Here is a 24,270-nt window from a genome sequence, read left to right on the forward strand (position 1 = left end):
GCCTTTGGAGACATATCTTGAAAGAAGTTGCTGTGGCTGATATCAAAGAGGTTACTGCCTATGTTCTCCTCTAGGATTCTGATGGATTCCTATCTCACGTTGAGGTCTTTTATCCATTTTGAGATTATCTTTGTGTACGGTGTAAGAGAATGGTCGAGTTTCATTCTTCTACATATCTCTGTCCAGTTTACCCAGCACCATTTATTGAAGAGACTGTCTTTTTTCCATTGTATATTTTTTCCTGTTTTATCGAAGGTTATTTCACCATAGAGTTGAGGGTCCATATCTGGGCTCTCCACTCTGTTCCACTGGTCAATGTGTCTGTTTTTATGACAGTACCACGCTGTCTTGGTGATCACAGCTTTGTAGTAAAGCCTGAAATTGGGTAACATGATGACGCCAGTTTTGTTTTGGTTTTTCAACATTTCCTTAGCTATTCAGTGTCTCTGCTGATTCCATACAAATTTTAGTATTATTTGCTCCAGCTCTTTGAAAAATACCGGTGGAATTTTGATCGGAATGGCATTAAAAGTATAGATTGCTCTAGGCACTATAGACATTTTAACAATGTTTATTCTTCCAATCCAAGAGCATGGAATAGTCTTCCATCTTTTTGTGTCTTCTTCAATTTTTTTCATGAGTGTTCTGTAGTTCCCCGAGTACAGGTCCTTTACCTCTTTGGTTAGGTTTATTCCCAGGTATCTTATGGTTCTTAGTGCTATAGTAAATGGAATCGATTCTCTAATTTCCCATTCTGTATTTTCATTGTTAGTGTATAAGAAAACCACTGATTTCTGTACATTGACTTTGTATCCTGCCACGTTACTGAATTGCTGTACGAGTTCTAGTAGTTTGGGGGTGGAGTCTTTGAGGTTTTCCATATAAAGAATCATGTTATCTGGGAAGAGAGAGAGTTTGACTTCTTTATTGCCTATTTGGATATATTTTATTTCTCTTTGTTGTCTGATTGCCATGCTAGGACTTCTAATACTATATTGATCAGGTTTGGTGAGAGTGGGCATCCTTGTCGTGTTCCTGATCTCAATGGAAGGTGCAAGCTTTTTCCCATTGAGGATGATATTTGCTGTGGGTCTCTCATAGATAGATTTTATGAAGTTCAGGATTGTTCCCTCTATCCCTATACTTTGAAGCGTTTTCATCAGGAACGTATGCTGGATTTTGTCAAATGCTTTTTCTGCATCAATTGAGAGGACCATGTGGTTCTCTCTTCTCTTATTGATTTGTTCTATCACATTGATTGATTTGCGAATGTTGAACCAACCTTGTAACCCAGGGATGAATCCCACCTGGTCATGGTGGATAATCTTTTTAATGTGCTGCTGGATCCTGTTTGCTAGGATCTTGTTGAGGATCTTGGCATCCATATTCATCAGTGATATTGGTTTGAAATTCTCCTTTTTGGTAGGGTCTTTGCCTGGTTTGGGGATCAGGGTAATGCTGGCTTCATAAATAGTGTCTGGAAGTTTTCCTACTGCTTCAATTTTTTGGAACATCTTCAGGAGAATTGGTGTTATTTCTTCTTTGAAAGTTTGTTAGAATTCCATAGGTAATCTGTCAGGTCCTGGGCTCTTGTTTTTTGGGAGGTTTTTGATCACTGCTTCAATCTCGTTACTAGATATCAGCCTATAGAGGTTCTCAATTTCTTCCTGGTTGAATTTTGGGAGTTTATAGTTTTCCAGGAATGCATCCATTTCATCTAGGTTGCTTCACTTATTGGCATATAACTGTTGGTAATAATTTCTGATGATTGTTTCTATTTCCTTGGTGTTAGTCGTGATCTCTCCCTTTTCATTCATAATTTTATTAATTTGGGCTTTCTCTCTTTTCTTTTGGATTAGTGTGGCCAATGGTTTATCGATCTTATTGATTCTTTCAAAAAGCCAGCTTCTAGTTTCATTGATACGTTCTACTGTATCTCTGGTGTCTACCTCATTGATCTCTGCTCCAATCTTGATTATTTCCCTTCTTGCATGTGGAGTTGGTTTGATTTGTTGTTGATTCTCCAGTTCTTTAAGGTGTAGAGACAGCTGGTGTATTCTGGATTTTTCAATTTCTTTGATGGGGGCTTGGATGGCTATGAATTTCCCCTGTAGATCAGACTTTGCTGTATCCCATAGGACTGCATTTGCTGTTTCCCATAGGTTTTGGACCGAAGTGTCTTCATTCTCATTGGTTTCCATGAATTGTTTAAGTTCATCTTTGATCTCCTGGTTGATCCAAGCATTCTTAAGCAAGGTGGTCTTTAGCTTCCAGGTGTTTGAGTTCCTTCCGAACTTTTCCTTGTGATTGAGTTCCAGTTTCAAAGCATTGTGATCTGAGAATATGCAGGGAATAATGTCAGTCTTTTGGTATCGGTTGAGTTCTGCTTTGTGACCCAGTATGTGGTCTATTCTGGAGAAGGTTCCATGTGCACTTGAGAAGCATGAGTATTCTGTTGTTTTAGGGTGGAATGTTCTGTATATGTCTTTGAGGTCCATCTGGTCCAATGTTTCATTCAATGCTCTTATTTCTTTATTAATTTTCTGCTTCGATGATCTGTCTATTTCTGAGAGAATCGTATTAAGATCACCTACTCTTATTGTATTCATATCAATATGACTCTTTTTCTTGATTAATAATTTTCTTACATAATTGGGTGCTCCCATATTGGGGGCATAGATATTTGCAATTGTTAGATCATCTTCGTGGATGCTCCCTTTAAGAATTATGTAGTGTCCTTCTGTATCTCTGACTACAATCTTTAGTTTGAAATCTAATTTAACTGATATGAGAATCACTATCCCGGCCTTCTTTTGAAGCCCATTGGCATGAAACATGCTTCTCCATCCCTTCACTTTCAGTCTGGGTGTATCCATAGGTTCACAATCGGTCTCTTGTAGACAATATATCGATGGGTCCTGTCGTTTTATCCAATCTGCAACCCTATGTATTTTATGGATGCATTTAGGCCATTCACATTGAGAGTGATTATTGAGAGATAGGTTTTTATTGACATCGTGTTACCTTTGAAGTCTTTCTGTCTGTAGATTGTTTCTATATTTCTGTTCAATGATATTCTTAGGATTTTTTCTCTTTTATAGGACACCCCTTAATATTTCCTGCAGTGTCAGCTTGGTCGTTGCATAGTCTTTTAAGCCTTGCCCGTCTTGGATCTCTTTTATCTCTCCATCCATTTTGAATATCAGTCTTGCTGGATAGAGTATTCTTGACTGAATTATCTTCTCATTTAGTACTCTGAATATATTTTGCAGCCCTTCATGTCTTGCGAGGTCTTGTGGACAGGTCTGGCATTATTCTAATGGGCTTTTCTCTGTATGTAAGGAGCTTCTTTGTCCTAGCTGCTTTAAGAGGATCTGTCTTGAAACATAATTCCTCATTTTAACTATAAGGTGTCATGAGGACTTTCGAGAATCTAAAACCTTGAGGGGAAATCTCTCTACCTCTAGTACATGAACGTTGTTTCCATTCTTGAGATTGAGGAAATTTTCATAGACATCTTCTTCCACTATATCTTCTAGAATTCTTTCTTTTTCCTCCCCTTCAGGGATTCCAATAACTCTGACGTTGGAACATTTCATGGCATCATTTATTTCCCTGATTCTGTTTTCGTGGCTTCTGAGCTGTTTGTTCCAGGCTTCCTCCTGATTCTTTCTCTCTATCTGTTTGTCCTCCAGTCGCTAATTCTATCTTCTGTCTCAGTTACCCTAGATTTTAGAGAATTTAGATTAGATTGGAACTCATTGAGAGCATTTTGAACATCATCCCTGGTGGCTTTTAGTTCTGCCCTAACATTGTGAACATCATCCCTGGTGGCTTTCAGTTCTGCCCTAATCAATTCCATTTGGTCATCCATATCTTTCTCCAACCTAGCTATAGCCTGGATAATTGTTAGTCTGAATTCCTTTTCTGACATACTGTCTATGTTGATAACCATTAGCTCTGTTGCAGAAGGTCCATCCTCTGTATTTTTCTTCTGTTGGGTATTCCTCCTCCTAGTCATTTTGGTAAGAGATGACTGAACAGATGCAGCTGGATTTATCTATAGTGGTGCAGTCAAGGTGTACTCTGGAATGCTTCTGTGCAATTAGGGTTCCCCAGCCAAATGAGAGAAAAAAGAAAAGAAATAGAAATAGAGAAGAAGAAGAGAAAACAAAGGAAAAGAAAAAATGGAAAAAAGAGAGAGAGAGACAGGGAAAAAAGGGAAGATAAAAGAGAAGGCTCAGCCCAAATGGGCCCCATGATAAGATTTATGAAGTATACAAACAAAAACAGACAAACAAGAAGACTGATAAAAGTATATGACAAGAGTATATATATGCATATATATATATATATATATATATATATATATATATATATATATGCAAAAAAAGGGAAGAACCTCATCAGAAAAAAACCCAAGTATCAGATGTATATACTATCAGGAAAAACACAAATTCACAGAAACACTGGCAGAAGGGAAAATTGGGAGAGTGGTTATAAATTCTCAGTGTGGGTGAGGAAGTTTATTTTGATTCTTCCTGGATGTATCTTGATGTTTTTGTTAAGGGACTCAACTTTCCTAAGTTACAGGGAGTTTAAAAACTGGCTTGCCTACAGGGGTAGCATTGATTGCGGAAAGGGGTTTACCTTGAAGTTTAACTCTATATGTATAGTAGAAAATAAAATTTAAAAAAGAATAAACTAGACTAAACTAAGTTAAAATAAAAAAATTTAAAAAATAGAATAGCAAAAGAAAAACTCATGTGTAAGTATCAAAAAATTCAGGTTAGAAGGTAATTAAGGAATTTGATGTACTGGGCATCTCAGTGTGATGGTAAATAGATTAAAAAATTATATGTGTGTATTAAAAAAAAGAACCAGAATGTTGGTAAAGAGTTAAAAACAAAAGTTGTATTTATGAAGTAGTGGTGGTTGTTCTCTAGTAGTCTTTTTTTTTTTCTTTCCATCCTGGTTGGTTTTCTGGGGGAGGGTCCTGCCACGTGGGTTTTCAGACAATGATGTTCCCTGAGTTAGGTTCTCCTGTTCCCCTCAAGGGTGTGAGCTCTGAGGAAACTGGTTTTTTTTCAGGCTTTTGTTCTCTGGGGTTTTTTATGTTCTTTCATCTGTTTTCTCTTGCCTTGACAGCTTTTGATGGTTTTTGGAGGTTTAGAGGAGAGAAAACTGCATGCACCCCAACCTCCCTCTCAGAGAGAAGCCTCAGAATGCTCTGCAGAGCTGCTGGCAGAGTCAGTTCTGAGTCACTGTCCCTGGGGATGCAGGAGCTCCTCGTTGTACCCAATACCAGGGCAGGGGCAGCTGTCTGGCAGCTCTAGACTGCCAGAGAGGTTCCAAGCAGAGATCGCACACTGTCTCAGATCCTGCTGTCTCAGGCTGGGAATATCTGTGTTTTCTGGATGCCAGAGCTCCAGGCTAGCACCTATGAGCACCTCTCCCAGGGAAGGGTGTGGGACACGCACGTTTCAGGATTGCCATCTGGCCAGACTCCCAGCCCCTCACTGGAGCCAGACCCCACTCATTCTCGGGCGCTCTGGTAGCTCAGGCACACTGGCAGCTCAAGGTCCGACACCTGATTTCTCTGCTGCAGTCTCTCTGGCTCAGCTCCAGGGCACACTGTCCTGAGTCTGGGGACTTAGGTCTCTGTCCCTAACTGCCCCAATTCCCACTATTTCCCTTCGTGATTTTTTGCTTTTTTTTTTTTTTTTTTTTTTTTTTTTTTTTTTTTTTTTTTTTTTTTTTTTTTTTTAGTGCTTTCAACCAGACTCCAAGTTAATGCTGGTCCCCAGATGCAGGGCACTCTCCTATTGGTATTACTTTCCAATCTGTCACCCTTGGTGGCTCCCTCCCCCATTTATTTATCTTCTGATATCAGTCCGATGTTCCCACTCTGCCACCTGCCACTGGTGTCTTCTGCTCGTGGAGAGATCCAGATGTGTATAATTCTGATCTCAGGATGATTTCATGGGTGGCCAGAGTTCTTTGGTAGGTAATCAGCTCACTTTAGGGTACAGGATGAAAGGGCGCCTCCTCCTACTTCACCACCATCTTGAATCTCCCCACCCATATGCTTCTAAAATGTGTAATGGCTTAAGGTGAGCACTTATATATGACAATGTTTTCCCTATTGAGGAAAGAATTAGAACAAGGATGGACTCCAGGCTGGTTGGACACTCTGACTTAAGTGCAAGCCAAGGCCCATATGCTTCCAAAACGTATAAATGCTCTTAAGGCAAAAACTCATAAATGGCAGTGTATTCCCACTGAAGAAAGAAGATAGAACAAGGACAGACTCTAAGCAGGTTGGATACTCTGAGTTAAGGGCACGCCAAGGCCCTTATGCTTCCAAAACATAAAATCCCGCTTAATATGAAAACCCATTAAATGGCAGTGTTTCCCTGTAGAAAAAAGATATTACAACAAGGACGGACTCCACACTCGTTGGATAATCTGAATTAAGAGCATGCCAAAGTCCTTATACTTCCAAAACTTAAAACCCTGCTTAATACAAAAACTCATAAAATGGCAGTGTTTTCCCAATAGAAGAAAGAAGTTAGAACAAGGACGGACTCCAGATTGGTTGAACACTCTGAGTTAAGAGCATGCCAAGGTCCTTATGCTTCCAAAATGTAAAACCCCGCATAGTACAAAAACACATAAATGGCAGTGTTTTCCCAGTTGAGGAAAGAAGTTACTACAAGGACGGACTCTAAGCGGGTTGGACATTCTGATTTAAGTGCACTCCAAGCCTCTTATGATTCCAAAATGTAAAATCCCGCTTAATACAAAAACCCTTTAAATAACAGTGTTTTCCCAGTTGAGAAAATGTTACAACAGGGACAGATGCTAGGCAGGTTGGATACTCTGAGTTAAGTGCATGCCGAGTCCCTTATGCTTCTAATATGCATAATGGCTCCTAAAGTGACCAGTTTTATATGGCAGTGATTTCCCTATTGAGGATAGAAGTTAGAACAAAGACGGACTCCAGGCTGGTTGGATAGTCTGAGTTAAGTGCATGCCAAGGCACTTATGCTTCCAAAATATATAATCGCTCTTACGGCTCACACTCATAAAGGGCAGAGTTTTCCCGGTTGAGAAAAGTAATTAGAACAAGTATATAATCTAAGCAGGTTGGGTACTCTGAGTTAAGTGCACACCAAGGCCCCTATGATTCCAAATGCTAATATCCCTCTTAAGGTGAACACTCATATGTGGCAGTGTTTACCCATTTGAAGATTATAGTTAGAATAAGGACGGACGCTAGGCAGGTTGGATACTCTCAGTTAAGTGCACGCCAAGGCCCTTATGCTTCTAAAACATATTATGGTTCTTATGGCTAACAATTATATATGGCAGTGTTTTCCCTACTGAGAAAATTAGTTAGAAGAAGGACGAATTACAGGCTGGTTGGATAAACTGAATTAAGTGCATGCCAAGCCTCTAATGCTTCCAAAAGCTATAATAACTCTTATGGCTAACACTCATATGGGGCAGTGTTTTCCCACTTGAGGAAAGATGTTACAAGAAGGACAGACACTATGCAGTTTGGATACTCGGAGTTAAGTGCACATCAAGGTACTTATGCTTCCAAAACCTATAATCGCTCTTACGGCTAACACTCATATGTGGCAGAGTTTTCCCTGTTGAGAAAAGTAGTTAGTAGAAAGACAAAATCAAAGCAGGGTGGATACTCTGAATTAAGTGCATGCCAAGACCCTAATGCTTCCAAAATGTAAAATCTTGCTTAATACAAAAACCCATTAAATGGCAGTGTTTCCCAGTTGAGGAAGGAAGTTAGATAAGGACGGATGCTAGGCAGGTTGGATTCTCAGTTAAGTGCACGTCAAGGCCCTTTATGTTTCTAAAACCGATTATGGCTCTTAAAGCTAACACTTATATATGGCAGTGTTGTCCCTACTGAGGAACGAAGTTAGAACAAGGAAGGACTCCAGGATTGTTGGATACTCTGAGTTAAGTGCACCCCAAGCCCCTCATACTTCCAAAACGTATAATCCCGCTTAATATGAAAACCTATTAAATGTCAGCGTTTTACCAGTTGACGAAAGAAGATAGAACAAGGATGGAATCCAGCCAGGTTGGATACTCTGAGTTAAGTGCACACCAATGTGCTTATTCTTCCAAAATGTATAATTCCGCTTAATATGAAAACCCATTCTGGCAGTTTTTTCCAATTTGAGGAAAGAAGTTAGAACAAGGACGACTCTGGGCAAGTTGGATACTTGAATTAAGTGCACACCAAGTCCCTTATGCTTTCAAAACGTATAATGACTCTTAAGGTTAAGTCTCATAAGTGGCAGTGTGTTCCCAATTCAGTAAAGAACTTAAAAGATGGGGGGACTATAAACAAATCGGATACCCTAAGTTAAGAGCATGCCAAGTCCCTTATGCTCCCAAAACATATCGCTCTTAGGCAAACACTCATATGTGGCAGTGCATTCCCACTTGAGAAAAGAAGTTAGAACAAAGTTGGACACTAAGCAGCTTGGATACTCTGAGTTAAGTACACACTAAGCCACTCATGCTTCCAAAATTCATAATCACTCTTAGAGCTAACACTCATATGGGGCAGTCTTTTCCCAGTTAAGGAAAGTAGTTACAACAAGGACAGACACCTGCCAGGTGTGATACTCTGAGTTAAGTGCAACCAAGGCCTTTATGCTTCCAAAACGAAAAATCATGCTTGATACAAAAACCCGTTAAATGACAGTGTTTTCCAATTTCAGGAAAGATGGTACAACAAGGACAGACGTTAGGCACGTTGTACACTCAGAGCTAAGTGCACCCCAAAGCCACTATGATTCCAAAATTTTTAATCGCTCATAAGGTGAACACTCATATGTTGCAGTGTTTCCCCAGTTGAGGAATGAAATTAGAATAAGGATGGATGCTAGGCAAATTCAATACTCTCAGTTAAGTGCACGCTGAAGCCCTTAAGCTTCTAAAATGTATAATGCCTATTAAGGCGAACACTTATATATGGCAATGTTTTCCCTATTGAGGAACGAATTTAGAAGAAAGACGGACTCCAGGCTGGTTGGACACTATGACTTTAGTGCACACCAAGGCCCGTATGCTTCCAATACCTATAGAGGCTCTTAAGGGGAACACTCATAAATGGCAGTGTATTCCCACTTGAAGAAAGAAGTTAGAACAAGGCCGGACCCTAGGCAGTTTGGATACCCTGAGTTAAGTGCACGCCCAGCCCCTTATGCCTCCAAAAACTATAATCGCTCTTACAGCTCACGCTCACAAAGGGCAGAGTTTTCCCGGTTGAGAAGTGAAGTTAGAACTAGGATGGACTCTAAGCAGGTTGGCTACACTGTGTTAAGTGCACGCCAAGGCCCTTATGCTTCCAAAAGCTATAATCGCTGTTATGGCTAACACTCATATGGGGCAAGGTTTTCCCAGTTTTGGAAAGATGTTACAACAAGGACAGACACTAGGCACGTTTGATACTCTGAGATAAGTGCACCCCAGGCCCTTTTGCTTCCAAAATGTAAAATCCCGCTTAATACAAAAACCCACTAAATGACAGTGTTTTCCTAGTTGAGGAAAGATGTTACAACAAGGACAGGCTCTAGGCAGTTTAGATACTCTGAATTAAGTGCAATCCAAGGACCTTATGCTTCCAAAATGTATAATCCTTCTTAATATGAAAATCCGTTAAATGGCAGGGTTTTCCCAGTTGAGGAAATATGTTACAACAAGGACAGATGCTCGGTAGGTGGGATACTCTGAGTTAAGTGCACGGCAAGGCCCCTATGTATCCAAAATATATATTCACATATGAGTGTGGCAGTGTTTCTCACTTATGAGGAATGAAGTTAGAACAAGGACAGAAGCTAGGCAGGTTCAATACTCTCAGTTAAGGGCACACCCAAGACCCTTATGCTTCTAAAACGTATAATGGCTTAAGGCAAACACTTATATATGGCAATGTTTTCCCTACTGAGGAAGGAAGTTAGAACAAGGATGGACTCCAGGTTGGTTGGACCCTCTGAATTAAGTGCACGCCAGGGCCTATAAGCTTCCAAAACCTATAAACGCTCGTAAGGTTAACACTGATAAATGGCAGTGTATTTCCACTTGAAGAAAGAAGTTAGATCAAGAACAGACTCTAGCGGGTTGGATACTCTGAAGTAAGTGCACTCCACGACCCTTAATCTTCCAAAACACATAATCGCTCTTACGGCTAACACTCATACGGGGCAGTGTTTTCCCAGTTGATGACAGATGTTACAACAAGGACAGACGCTAGGCAGGTTGGATAATCTGAGTTAAGTGCAGGCCAAGGCCCCTATGATTCCAAAACCTAGAATCACTCCTAAGGCGAACACTCATATGTGGCAATTTTTCCCGAGTGGAGGAATGAAGTTAGAACAAGGACAGACGCTAGTCAGGTTTGATACACTCAGTTAAGTGCACGCCAAAGCCCTTATTCTTCTAAAACTTATAATGGATTAAGGCGAACACTTATATATGGCAATGTTTTCCCTATTGAGGAATGAAGTTAGAATAAGGACGGACGCTAGGCAGGTTGGATACTCTGAGTTAAGTGCACCCCAAGGCCCTTATGCTTCCAAAATATAATTGCTCTTAAGGATAACACTCATATGTTGCAGAGTGTTCCCATTTGAGAAAAGAAGTTAGAACAAGGACGGATTCTAGCCTTGTATATACAGAGTTAATTGCACGCCAAGGCCCTTATGATTCCAAAATGTATAATTGCTCTTAAGGCGAACACTCATAAGTGGCAGGGTTTTCCCTGAAATGGGAATGAATTTAGAACAAGGATGGACACTAGGCAGTTTGGATACTCTGAGTTAAGGACACGCAAAGGCCCTTATGCTTCCAAAACATATAAATGCTCTTACAGCTAACACTCGTATGGGCCAGAGTTTTCACGTTTGAGAAAAGAAGTTAGAACAAGGATGGACTCTAAGCAGGTTGGATACTCTGAGTTAAGTGCATGCCAGGCCCTCTTGCTTCCAAAACCTATAATCCCACTTAATATGAAAACACGTTAAAGGCAGTCTATTCCCACTTGAGGAAAGAAGTTAGAACAAGGACGGACCCTAGGCTGGTTAGATACTCTGAGTTAAGTGCATGACAAGTCCCTTATGCTTCCAAAACCTATAATCCCGTTTAATACAAAACCCATTAATGGGCAGTATTTTCCAGTTGAGCAAAGAAGTTAGAACAAGGACAGACACTAGGCTGGTTGGATACTCTGGGTTAAGTGCACGCCAAGGCCCTTATGCTTCTAAAATGTATAATGGCTTTTATGGCGAACACTTATATATGGCAGTGTTTTACCTATTGAGTAAAGAAGTTAGAACAAGGAGAAACTCGAGGCTGGTTTGATACTCTGAGTTAAGTGCACGCCAAGGCCTTTATGTTTCCAAAATGTATAAAGGCTCTTAAGGCGAACACATTTTAATGGCATTGTATTGCCATTGAGGAAAGAGGTTAGAAGGACGGACACTAGGGAGGTTCTATAATCTGAGTTAAGTGCACGCAAAGACCCTTATGATTCCAAAACATATAATCGCTCTTAATTCGAACATTCATATGTAGCAGTGTTTCCCCAGTTGACAAATGAAGTTAGAAAAAGGACGGATGCTAGGCAGGTTGGATACTCTGGGTTAAGTGTACGCCAAGGCCCTTATGCTTCCAAAACTTATAATCCTGCTTAATATGAGAACCCATTTAATGGCAGTGTTTTCCCAGTTGAGGAAAGAAGTTAGAACAATGACGGACACTAGGCAAGTTGGATACTTTGATTTAAGTGCATGCCAAGCCCCTTATTCTGCCAAAATATATAATTGCTATCATGGCTAACACTCATACATGACAGAGTTTTTCTGGTTAGAAAAGAAGTTAGAACAAGAATGGTCTCTAAGCAGGTTGGATACTCTGAGTTAAGTGCACGCCCAGACCCTTATGCTTCCAAAATGTATAAATTCTCTTAAGGCTAACACTAAAAAATGGCAGTGTATTCCCACTTGAGAAAAGAAGTTAGAAAAAGGACCGACTACAGGCAGGTTGGATATTCTGAGTTAAGTGCACAGTAAGGCCCTTATGCTTCCAAAACCCATAATCACAATTATGGCTAAAACTCATATGTGGCAGAGTTTTCCCTGTTGAGAAAAGTAGTTAGAACAAGGACGGACTCTAAGCAGGTTGGATACTCTGAGTTAAGTGCACACCAAGTCCTAATGCTTCCAAAATATAAAATCCCGCTTAATATGAAAACCCATTAAATGGCAGTGTTTTCCCAGTTGAGGAAAGAAGTTAGAACAAAGAGGGACACTAAGCATGTTGGATCCTCTGAGTTAAGTACACTTCAAGCAACTTATGCTTCCAAAACCTATATTCACTCTTATGGCTAACACTCATATGGGGCAGAGTTTTCCCAACTGAGAAAAGAAGTTAGAACAAGGACGGATACTAAGCAGGTTGGATACTCTGAGTTAAGTTCACTCTGAGGCTCTTATGCTTCTAAAACCTATAATGGCCTTAAGTCAACAAATTCTATATAGCAGTGTTTTCCCCATCGAGGAAAGAAGTTAAAACAAGGATGGACTCCAGGCTGTTTGGATACACTGAGTTTAGTGCACGACAAGGCCTTTATGCTTCCAAAACGTATAAACACTCTTAAGGAGAACACTCATAAATGGCAGTGTATTCCCACATGAAGAAAGAAGTTAGAACAAGGCCGGACTCTAGTCAGGTTGGATACTCTGAATTAAGTGCACACCTAGCCCCTTATGCTTCCAAAACATATTATCACTCTTTTGGCTAATACTCATATGTGGCAGAGTTTTCCGGGTTGAGAAAAGAAGTTAGAACAAGGACGGACTCTAAGTAGGTTGGATACTCAGAGTTAGTTAAGTTAGCAACAAGACCCTTGTGCTTCCAAAACATATAATATTTCTAAACGCTAACACTCTTATGTGGCAGGGTGTTCCAATTGAGGAAAGAAGTTAGAACAAGAATGGACTCGAGGCTTTTTTTTTAAACTCAGATTTAGGTGCACGTCAAGGCCCTTTTAATTCCAAAACTTATAATCACTCATAATATAAAACCCATTTAATGGCAGTTTTTTTCCCAGTTGAGGAATGAATTTAGAACAAGGATGGACACTAGGCAGGCTGGATACTCTGCCCTTATGATTCCAAAACATATAATCGCTCTTAAGGGTAACACTCATATGTGGCAGAGTGTTCCCATTTGAGAAAAGAAGTTTGAACAAGGAAGATTCTAGCATTGTTGTATATACAGAGATTTGTGCACGCCAAGGCCCTTATGATTTTAAAACGTATAATCGCTCTTAAAGTGAACACTCATCTGTGGTAGGGTTTTCCCAGATGAGTAATGGAATTAGATCAAGGACAGATGCTAGGCAGTTTGGGTACTTTGATTTAAGGGCACGCCAAGGGCCTTATGCTTCCAAAACCTATAAACCCTCTTACGGGGAACACTCATAAATGGCAGTATATACCAACTTGAGGAATGAGGTTAGAACAAGGATGATTGTAGGCAGGGTGGATACTCTGAGTTAAGTGCATGCCAAGTCCCTTATGCTGCCAAAACGTATAATCTCACTTAATATGAAAACCAATTAAATGGCAGTATTTTCCCATTTGAAGAAAGATGTGAGAACAAGGACAGATCCTCGAAGATTTGACTCTGAGTTAGGGGCACTCCAAGGCCCATATACTTTGAAAATGTATAATCCCGCTTAATATGAAAACCCATTAAATGGCATTGTTTCTCACTTGAGAAAAGAAGTTAGAACAATGACAGATGCTAGGCAGGTTGGATAAACTGAGTTAAGTGCATGCCAAACCCCTTATACTTCCAAAACTTATAATCGCTACTGCTAACACTCATATGTGGCAGAGTTTTCTGGTAGAGAAAAGAAGTTAGAACAAGAAAGGACCCTAAACAGGTTGGATACACTGAGTTAAGTGCTAGCCAAGGCCCTTATGCTTCCAAAATATATAATCGTTCTAAATGCTAACACTCTTATGTAGCAGGGTTTTCCGAGTTGAGGAAAGAAGTTAGAACAAGAACTGACTTGAGGCATTTTATTTAATCTAAGTTAATAATGTATAATCCCACTTAATACGAAAACTGACTTGAGGCATTTTATTTAATCTGTGTTATAACATATAATCCCACTTAATATAAAAACCCATTAAATGGCAGTGTTTTCCCAGTTGAGGAAGGAAGTTAGAACAAGGACAGATGTAGGCAGGGTAGATACTGTCTGTTAAGTGCACCCGAAGGCCCTTATGCTTCCAAAACGTATAATCCAGCTTAATATGAAAACTCATTAAATGGCAGTGTTTTCCCAGTTGAGGAAAGAAGTTAGAACAAGAACGGACGTGAGGCAGGATGGATACTGCGAGTTAAGTGCAAGCAGAACCCCTTATGCTTCCAAAACTTATAATGGCTCCTACGTGAACACTTATATATGGCAGTGTTTTCCCTTTTGAGAAAAGAAGTTAGAACAAGGATGGAATCTAGGCTGGTTGGATACTCTGAGTTAAGTGCACGCCAAGGTCCTTATGCTTCCAAAACATATATATGCTCTTAGGGCTAACACTCATAATTGAAAGTGTATTCCCACTTGAGGAAAAAATTTAGAAAAATGACGGACCCTAGGCTGGTTGGATACTCTGAGGTAGGTGGACACCAAGCCCCTAATGCTTCCAAAATATATAATCGCTCTTACGGATAACACTCATATGTGGCAGAGTTTTCCCATTTGAGAAAATAAGTTAGAACAAGCAGGAACACTAAGAAGTTTGGATACTCCAAGTTAAGTTCACCCCAAGGCCCTTATGCTTCCAAAACGTATAATCCCGATTAATATGAAAACCCTTGTAATGGCAGTGTTTTCCCAATTGAGGAAAGAAGTTAGGACAAGGACGGTTGTAGGCAGGGTGGAAACACTGAGTTAAGTGCACAACAAGGCCCTTATGCTTCCAAAACATATAATCACGCTTAATTCGAAAAACCATTTAATGGAAGTGTTTTCCTATTTGAGATAAGAAGTTATAATAAGGACGGGCGCTAGGCAGGTTGTATACTCTGAGTTAAGTACATGCCAAGGCCCTTATGCTTCCAAAATATAATCGCTCTTAAGGCTTACAATCATATGTGGCAGAGTGTTCCCATTTGAGAAAAGAAGTTAGAACAAGGACGGATTCTAGCCTTGTTGTATATACGGAGTTAAGTGCACACCAAGTCCCTTATGATTCCAAAATGAATAATCGTTCTTAACGTGAACACTCATATGTGGCAAGGTTTCCCCAGTTGGGGAATGAAGTTAGAACAAAGAAGGCAGGTTGGATACTCTGAGTTAAGTGTACGCCAAGGCCATTATGCTTCCAAAACATAAAATCCCGCTAAATAAGAAAACCCATTAACTGGAAGTGTTTTCCCAGTTGAGGAAAGATGTTACAACTAGGACAGATGCTAGGCAGGTTAGGTACTCTGATCTAAGTGCATGCTAAATCCCTTATGCTCCCAAAACCTATAATCGCTCTTAGAGCTAACATTCTTATGGGACAGAGTTTTCCCAGATGAGAAAAGAAGTTAGAACAAGGATGGTCTCTAAGCAGATTGGATACTCTGAGTTAAGAGCCTGCCAAGGCCCTTCTGCTTCCAAAACGTACAATCCCGCTTAAAACGAAAACCCATTAAATAGCAGTGTTTTCCCAGTTGAATAAAGAAGGTAGAACAGGGATGGATGCCAGGCAGGTTGGATACTCTGAGTTCAGGACACACCAATGCCCTTATCCTTCAAAATGTATAATCTAACTTAAAACGAAAACTCTATATAGCAGTGTTTTCCCAGTTGAATAAACAAGGTAGAACAAGGACGGATGCTAGGTAGATTGGATATTCTGAGTTAAGCGTACGCCAAGACCTTTTGCTTCTAAAACGTAACATCAAGCTTAATATGAAAACCCATTCCTTCTGGATTTTGTAATCATTTTTGTGATTCTCACTGCCCTCCTCATCGGCTGGTCTATTTCTGTATATCAAACAGGACGGCAACAACAGCATACCCAAGCCCAACTTCATATGCATGATTTATTTTAAAAAGAAGGGGGAGATGTGGGAAACCACGGTAGGGCTTGAGAGGAGAGCCAAACCAGGCTCGGACTTGTGCCTCCTCCAATGTCTCACTGCCTGATTCAAGGCAGAGGATAATGGAGTTGAGTTGCATTTGTGAAAGAGCCTGTGCCATGTGCTGCTTGCTCGCCTACGTGACTTCTCACAGGCCCTCTAGGTATTTGACCTTCAAAACAACCCAGATGCACTCATTAATCTTCTAGTGGTTCTTGCTGTTCTGTTAGAAGCTATGAGATAACTTTCAAGTGTGTTTCTAGTGGATAAAGTTTACCATCCACCACCTGGCGCTGGTATGTCTGTAGTGAAAAATATTATGAAACTGGTGTATGAACCTTTAATCCTGCAGCAACACTTAGATAAGGCAACCTTTCACTGTAAGATTTCTATATACTCTCTTGTTTTTACTAATAAAGCTGCATTTTGGTGGAAATCATCCCCGGTGCTCCTCCTGTCCCCATCTCTTTGTCTCTTTTATTTCTTTTCACCAGCTTCTTACCCCCATGTTCCTGGTGGATTTATCATGCAGGCCATGACAAAGGACGGACCCAAGTCAGGTTGGATACTCTGAGTTAAGTGCCCATGAAGGCTGTTATGCTTCCAGAACATATAAACGCTCTTAAGGTGAACACTCATAAATGGCAGCGTATTCCCACTAGAAGAAAGAAGTTAGAACAAGGGCGGAATCTAGTCAGGCTGGATAATCTTGAGTTAAGTGCATGCTAAGCCCCTTATGCTTCCAAAACACATAATCACTCTTACGGCTAACACTCATATGGGGCAGGGTTTTCCCAGGTGAGGAAAGATGTGACAACAAGGACAGATGCTAGGCAGGTTGGATACTCTGAGGTAAGTGTACACCGAGGCCCTTATGTTCTAAAACGTATTATGGTTCTTAAGGAGAACACTTATATATGGCACTGTTTTCCTATTGAGGAAAGAAGTAAGAACAAGGACGGATTCCAGGCTGGTTGGATACTCTAAGTTAAATACATGCCAAAGCCCTTATGCTTCCATAACTTAAAATCCCACTTAAAACAAAATCCCCTTAAATGGCAGTGTTTTCCCAGTTGATGAATGAAGTTAGAGGAAGGACAAACTCTAGGTAAGTTGGATACTCTGAGTTAAGTGCACGCCAAGGCCCTCATTCTTCCAAAAATTAAAATCACACTGAATATGAGAACCCATTAAATGGCAGTGATTTTTCAGTTGAGGAACGATGTTACAACAAGGACAGACACTAGGCAAGTTGGATACTCTGTGTTAAGTGCACGCCAATCCCCTTTTGTTTTCAAAACTTATATTTGCTCTTACTCCAACATTCATATGGGACAGAGTTTTCCTGGTTGAGTAAAGAAGTTAGAACAAGAGTTGACTCTAAGCAGGTTGGATATTCTGAGTGAAGTTCATGCCAAAGCCCTTATGCTTTCCAAAAGTTTGAATGCTCTTAATGTGAACACTCATAAATGGCAGTGTATTCTGACTTGTGGAAAGAAGTTAGAACAAAGTTGGACTCTAAGCAGGTTGGATACTCTGAGTTAAGTGCACTCCAAGCCCCTTATGCTTCCAAAACACATAATCACTCTTACGGCTAACACTCATATGGGGCAGGGTTTTCCCATGTGAGGAGAGATGTGAAAACAAGGACAGATGCTAGGCAGGTTGGATACTCTGAGTTAAGTGCACGCTGAGGCCCTTATGATTCTAAAACCTATTATGGTTCTTAAGGAGAACACTTATATATGGCACTGTTTTCCCTATTGAGGAAAGAAGTAAGAACAAGGAAGGATTCCAAGCTGGTTGGATACTCTGAGTTAAGTGCATGCCAAGGCCTTTATGCTTTCATAACTTACAATCCCTCCTGGTACAAAATCCCCTTAAATGGCAGTGTTTTCAATGTTGATGAAAGAAGTTAGAACAAGGACAGACTCTAGGCAGGTTGGATACTCTAAGTTAAGTGCATGCCAAGGCCCTTATGCTTCCAAAAATTAAAATCACGCTTAATATGAGAACCCGTTAAATGGCAGTGTTTACCCAGTTGAGGAAAGAAGTTACAACAAGGACAGACGCTAGGCAGGTCAGATATTCTGAGTTAAGGGCACGCCAATCCCCTTATGCTTCCAAAAGCTATAATCACTCTTACTGCTAACACTCATGTGGGGCAGAGTTTTCCTGGTTGAGAAAAGATTAGAACAAGAATGGACTCTCAGCAGGTTTGATACTCTGAGTGAAGTGCACGCCAAATCCCTTCTGCTTCCAAAACACATAAATTCTCTTAAGGCGAACACTCATACATGACAGTGTATACCCACTTGTCGAAAGAAATTAGAACAAAGGTGGACTCTAAGCAGGTTGGATACTCTGAGTTAAGTGCACACCAAACCCCTTATGCTTCCAAAATATATCAACACTTTTACGGCTAACACTCATATGGGGCAGTGTTTTCCCAGTTGAGGAAAGATGTTATAACAAGGACAGATGCTAGGTAGGTTGGAAACTCCGTGTTTAGTGCACGCTGAGGCCCTTATGCTTCTAAAACAAATAATGGCTCTTATGGTGAACAATTATTTATGGCAATGTTTTCACTATTGAGGATAGAAGTTAGAAAAACGATGGATCCCAGGCTGGTTGGATACTCTGAATTAAGTGAGCGCCAAGGCCCTAATGCTTCCTAAATGTAAAATCCCGCTTAAAACAAAAACCCCTTAAATGGCAGTGTTTCCAAAGTTGATGAAAGAAGTTAGAACAAGGACAGACTCTAGGCAGGTGGATACTCTGACTTAAGTGTATGCCAAGGCCCTTATGCTTCCAAAACATAAACTCCCGCTTTGTACAAAAACCCGTTAAATGGCAGTGTTTACCCAGTTGAGGAAAGATGTTAAAACAAGGACAGACACTAGACAGGTCGGATACTCTGAGTTAAGTGAACGCCAAGCCCCTTATGCTTCCCAAACCTATAATCGCTCTTACTGCTAACACTCATATGTGGCAGAGTTTTCCTGGTTGAGAAAAGATTAGAACAAGAATGGACTCAAGCAGGTTAGATACTCTGAGTGAAGTACACACCAAAGCCCTTGAGCTTCCAAAACTTATAAACGCTCTAAGGCTAACACTCATAAATGGCAGTGTATTCCCACTTGTGGAAATAAGTTAGAATAAAGTTGGACTCTAAGCAGGTTGTGTACCCTGAATTAAGTGCACGCAGAGCCCCTTATGCTTCCAAAACACATAATTGCTCTTACGACTAACACTCATAGGGGGCAGTGTTTTCCCGAGGAAAGATGTTAAAACAAGGACAGATGCTAAGCAGGTAGGATACTCTGAGTTAAGTGCACGCCGAGGCCGTTATGCTTCTAAAATGTATAATGGCTCTTAAGGTGCACACTTATATATGGGAATGTTTTCCCTATTGAGGAAAGAAGTTAGAACAAGGTCGGATTCCAGGCTGGTTGGATACTCTGAGTTAAGTGCACACCAAGACCCTTATGATTCCAAAACGTAATATCCCGCTGAATATGAAAACCTCTTAAATGGCAGTGTTTTCAAAGTTGATGAAAGAAGTTAGAACAAGGACGGACTCTAGGCAGGTTGGATACTCTGAGTTAAGTGCACGCCAAGGCCTAATGCTTCAAAAACGTAAAATCGCGCTTATTACGAGAACCCGTTAAATGGCAGTGTTTTCCCAGTTGAGGATAGATGTTCCCACAAGGACAGATGTTAGCCAGGTTGGATACTCTGAGTTAAGTGCACGCCAAAGCCCTTATGCTTCCAAGTCTCATAAATGCTCTTAAGGTGAACATTCATAAATGGCAGTGTATTCCCTCTTGTGGAAAGAAGTTAGAACAAAATTGGACTCTAAGCAGGATGGATAATCTGAGTTAAGTTCACGGCAAACCCCTTATGCTTCCAAAACATATAATCAGTCTTACGGCTAACTCTCATATGGGGTAGTGTTTTCCCAGTTGAGGAAAAATGTTATAACAAGGACAGATGCTAGGTAGGTTGGAAACTCTGAGTTAAATACACGCCTAGGCTTTTATAATTCTAATACATATAATGGGTCTTAAGCGAACATTTACATATGGCAATGTTTTCAATATTGAGGAAAGAACTTAGAATAACGTTGTATCCCAGGCTGGTTGGATACTCTGAATTAAGTGAACGCCAAGGCCCTTTTGCTTCCAAAACATAACATCCTGTTTAATATGAAAAACCCTTAAATGACAGTTTTTTTCCCATTTGAGGAAAGATGTTACAACAAGGACAGATGCTAGGCAGGTTAGATACTCTGAGTTAAGTGCACACTAAGCCCCTTATGATTCCAAAACATATAATCACTCTTAGGGCTAACACTCATATGTGGCAGAGTTTTCTTTATTGAGAAAAGAAGTTAGAACAAGGATGGACTCTAAGCAGTTGGATCCTCTGAGTTAAGTGCACGCCCAGACCCTTATGCGTCTAAAACGAAAATTCCCACTTAATACAAAAACACATTTAGTGTCAGTGTTTTCCCAGTTGAGGAAAGATGTTACAACAAGGACAGATGCTAGGCGAAGGATACTCTGAGATAAGTGCACGCAAAGGCCCGTATGCTTCCAAAACATATGATCACTCTTAGGGCTAACACTCATATTTGGCAGAGTTTTCTTTATTGAGAAAAGAGGTTAGAACAAGGATGGACTCTAAGCAGTTTGATCCTCTGAGTTAAGTGCACGCCCAGACACTTATGCTTCCAAAACATAAAATCCCACTTAATACAAAAACCCATTAAATGTCAGGGTTTTCCCAGTTGAGGAAAGATGTTACAACAAGGACAGACGCTAGGCAGGAAGGATACTCTGAGATAAGTTCACGCAAAGGCCCATATGATTCCATAACATATAATCGCTCTTAAGGAGAACACTCATATGGGGCAGTGTTTCCCAGTTGAGGATTGAAGTTAGAACAAGGACGGACTCAAGGCTGGTTGGATTCTCTGAGTTAAGTGCACACCATGGCTCTTATGCTTCCAAAACATATAAGCCCTCATAGGGGAAGACTCATAAATGGCTTAGAACAAGGTTGGACTCTAAGCAGATTGGATACTCTGAGATAAGTGCATGCCAAGTCCCTTATGCTTCCAAAACACAAAATCGCTCTGACAGCTAACACTTATATGGGGCAGTGTTTTCCCAGTTGAGGAAAGATGTTACCACAAGGACAGTTGCTAGGCAGGTTGGATACTCTGAGTTAAGTGCACTCCAAGGCCCTGATGCTTCTAAAACCTATAATGGCTCTGAAGCCAAACACTTATATATGGCAATGTTTTCCCTATTGAGGAAAGATGTAAGAATAAGGATGGATTCCAGGCTGGTTGGATATTCTGAGTTAAGTGCACATGAACGCCCTTATGCTTCCAAAACTTAAAATCCCTCTTAATACGAGAACCCTTTAAATGGCAGTGTTTTCCCAGTTGAGGAATGAAGTTAGAACAAGGATGGAAGCTAGACAGGTTGGATACTCTCAGTTAAGTGCACACCGAGACCCTTATGCTTATAAAACGTGTAATGGCTCCTAAGGCGAACACTTATACATGGCAATGTTTTCCATATTGAGGAAAGAAGTTAAAACAAGAACGGATTCCAGGCTGGTTGGCTACTCTGATATAAGTGCACACCAAGGCCTATATGCTTCCAAAACTTATAAACACTCTTAAGGCAAACACTTATAAATGGCAGCGTATTTCCACTTGAAGAAAGAAGTTAGACAAGGACGGACTCTAGTCAGGTTGGATACTCTGAGTTAAGTGCACGCCAAGCCTCTTATGCTTCCAAAACATAAAATCCTGCTTAATACAGAAACCCATTAAATGGCCGTGTTTTCCCAGTTGAGAGAAGAAGATAGAAGAGGGACGTTCTTTAGGCATATTGGATACTCTGAGTTAAGTTCATGCCAAGCCCCTTGGCTTACAAAACATATAATCGCTCTTATGGCTAACATTCATATGGGGCTGAATTTTCCCAGTGGATAAAAGAAGTTAGAACAAGGATGGACTTTAAGCAGGTTGGATATTCTGATTTAAGTGTACGCCAATGTCCTTACGCTTCCAAAACATAAAATCCCGCTTAATACGCAAACCCATTAAGACATCCCGTTAGGGGGGAGTAAAGATGGCGGGGAAGTAGGAGGAGGCGCCCTTTCAACCTGTACCCTGGAGTGAGCTGATTACCTACCAAAGAACTCCGACCACCCATGAAATCAGACTGAGATCAGAATTATACACGTCTGGAACTCTCCAGGAGCAGAAGACGCCAGTGGCAGGTAAAGCAGACTGGGAACATCGGACTGATATCAGAAGATAAACAAAAGGGGGAGGGAGCCACCAAAGGTGACAGATTGGAAAGTAATACCCAATATGAGAGTGCCCTGCGTCTACGAACCAGCATTAACTTGGAGTCTGGTTGAAAGCACTCAATAATAATAATAAAAAAAAGAGCAAAGGATCACGAGGGGGAAATAGTGGGAATCAGGGCAGTTAGGGACAGGGACCTAAGTCCCCAGACTCAGGACAGCCTCCCCTGGAGCTGAGCCAGAGAGACTGTGGCAGAGAAATCAGGTCTCAGTCCCTGAGCCGCCAGTGCGCCTGAGCCACCAGCGTGCCCAAGAACGAGTGGGGTTCAGCTCCTATGAAGGGCTGGGAGCCTGGCCATATGGCAACCCTGAAACGCAGGTATCCCACACCCTTCCCTGGGAGAGGTGCTCATAGGTGCTAACCTGGAGCTCTGGCATCTGGAAAAAACAGACTTCCCCAGCCTGGACAGCTGGAAAATCTCAGTGTGCTATCTCTGCTTGGAAGCTCTCTGGCGGTCTAGAGCTGCCAGACAGCTGCCACTGCCCTGGTATTGGGTACAACGAGGAGCTCCTGCATCCCCAGGGACCATGACTCAGAACCGACTCTGCCAGCAGTTCTGCAGAGCATTCTGAGGCTGCTCTCTGAGAGGGAGGTTGGGGTGCATGCACTTTGCTCTCCTCTAAACCTCCAAAAACAATCAAAAGCTATCAAGGCAAGAGAAAACAGATGAAAGAACATAAAAACCCCCAGAGAACAAAAGCTTGGAAAAAAGTTTCCTCTGAGCCCACACCCCTGAGGGGAGTGGGAGGACCTACTCAGGGAACATCATTGTCTGAAAACCCACGTGGCAGGCCCCTACTCCAGAAAACAAACCAGGAAGGAAGAAAAAAAAAGAAAACTATCAGAGATCAACCACCACTACTTCATAAATGCAACTTTTATTTTTAACTCTTTACGAATATTCTGGTTCTTTTTTTTTTACATACATACAGATAATTTTTTAAAAATTTTATTTATTTATTTGAAAGAGAGAGAGATCACAAGTAGGCAGAGAGGCCAGCAGAGAGAGAGGAGGAAGCAGGATCCCTGCGGAGCAGAAAGCCTGATGCGGTACTCAATCCCAGGACCCTGAGATCATGACCTGAGCTGAAGGTAGTGGCTTAATCCACTGAGCCACCTAGGCGCCCCCATACAGATAATTTTTTAACCTATTTACCATCACACTGAGATGCCCAGTACATCAAATTATTTAATAACCTACTAACCTGAACTTTTTGATACATATACACGTTTTTCTTTTGCTTTTCTATTTTTTAAATTTTTTATTGGAATCCCTGAAGGGGAGGAAAAAGAAAGAAGTCTAGAAGATAGAGTGGAAGAAGTTGTCTATGAAAATTTTCCCAATCTCATGAATGGAAACGTTTATGTACTAGAGGCAGAGATTCCCCCCAAGATTTTAGATTCTCGACAGTCATCGTGACACCTTATAGTTAAAATGAGGAATTATATTTCAAGACAGACCCTCTTAAAAGCAGCTAGGACAAAGAAGCTCCTTACATACAGAGGAAAGACCATTAGAATAACGTCAGACCTGTCCACAGAGACCTAGAAAGCCAAGAAGTGCTGGCAAAACAAATTCAGAGTACTAAATGAGAAGAACATGCAGCCAGGAATACTCTATCTAGCAAGACTGACATTTAAAATGGATGGCAAGATAAAGAGTTTCCAAGACTGGCAAGACTTAAAAGACT

The sequence above is a fragment of the Meles meles genome, chromosome Y, assembly GCF_922984935.1.
Source record: "Meles meles chromosome Y, mMelMel3.1 paternal haplotype, whole genome shotgun sequence".
In the NCBI taxonomy this organism is placed as follows: Eukaryota; Metazoa; Chordata; class Mammalia; order Carnivora; family Mustelidae; genus Meles; species Meles meles.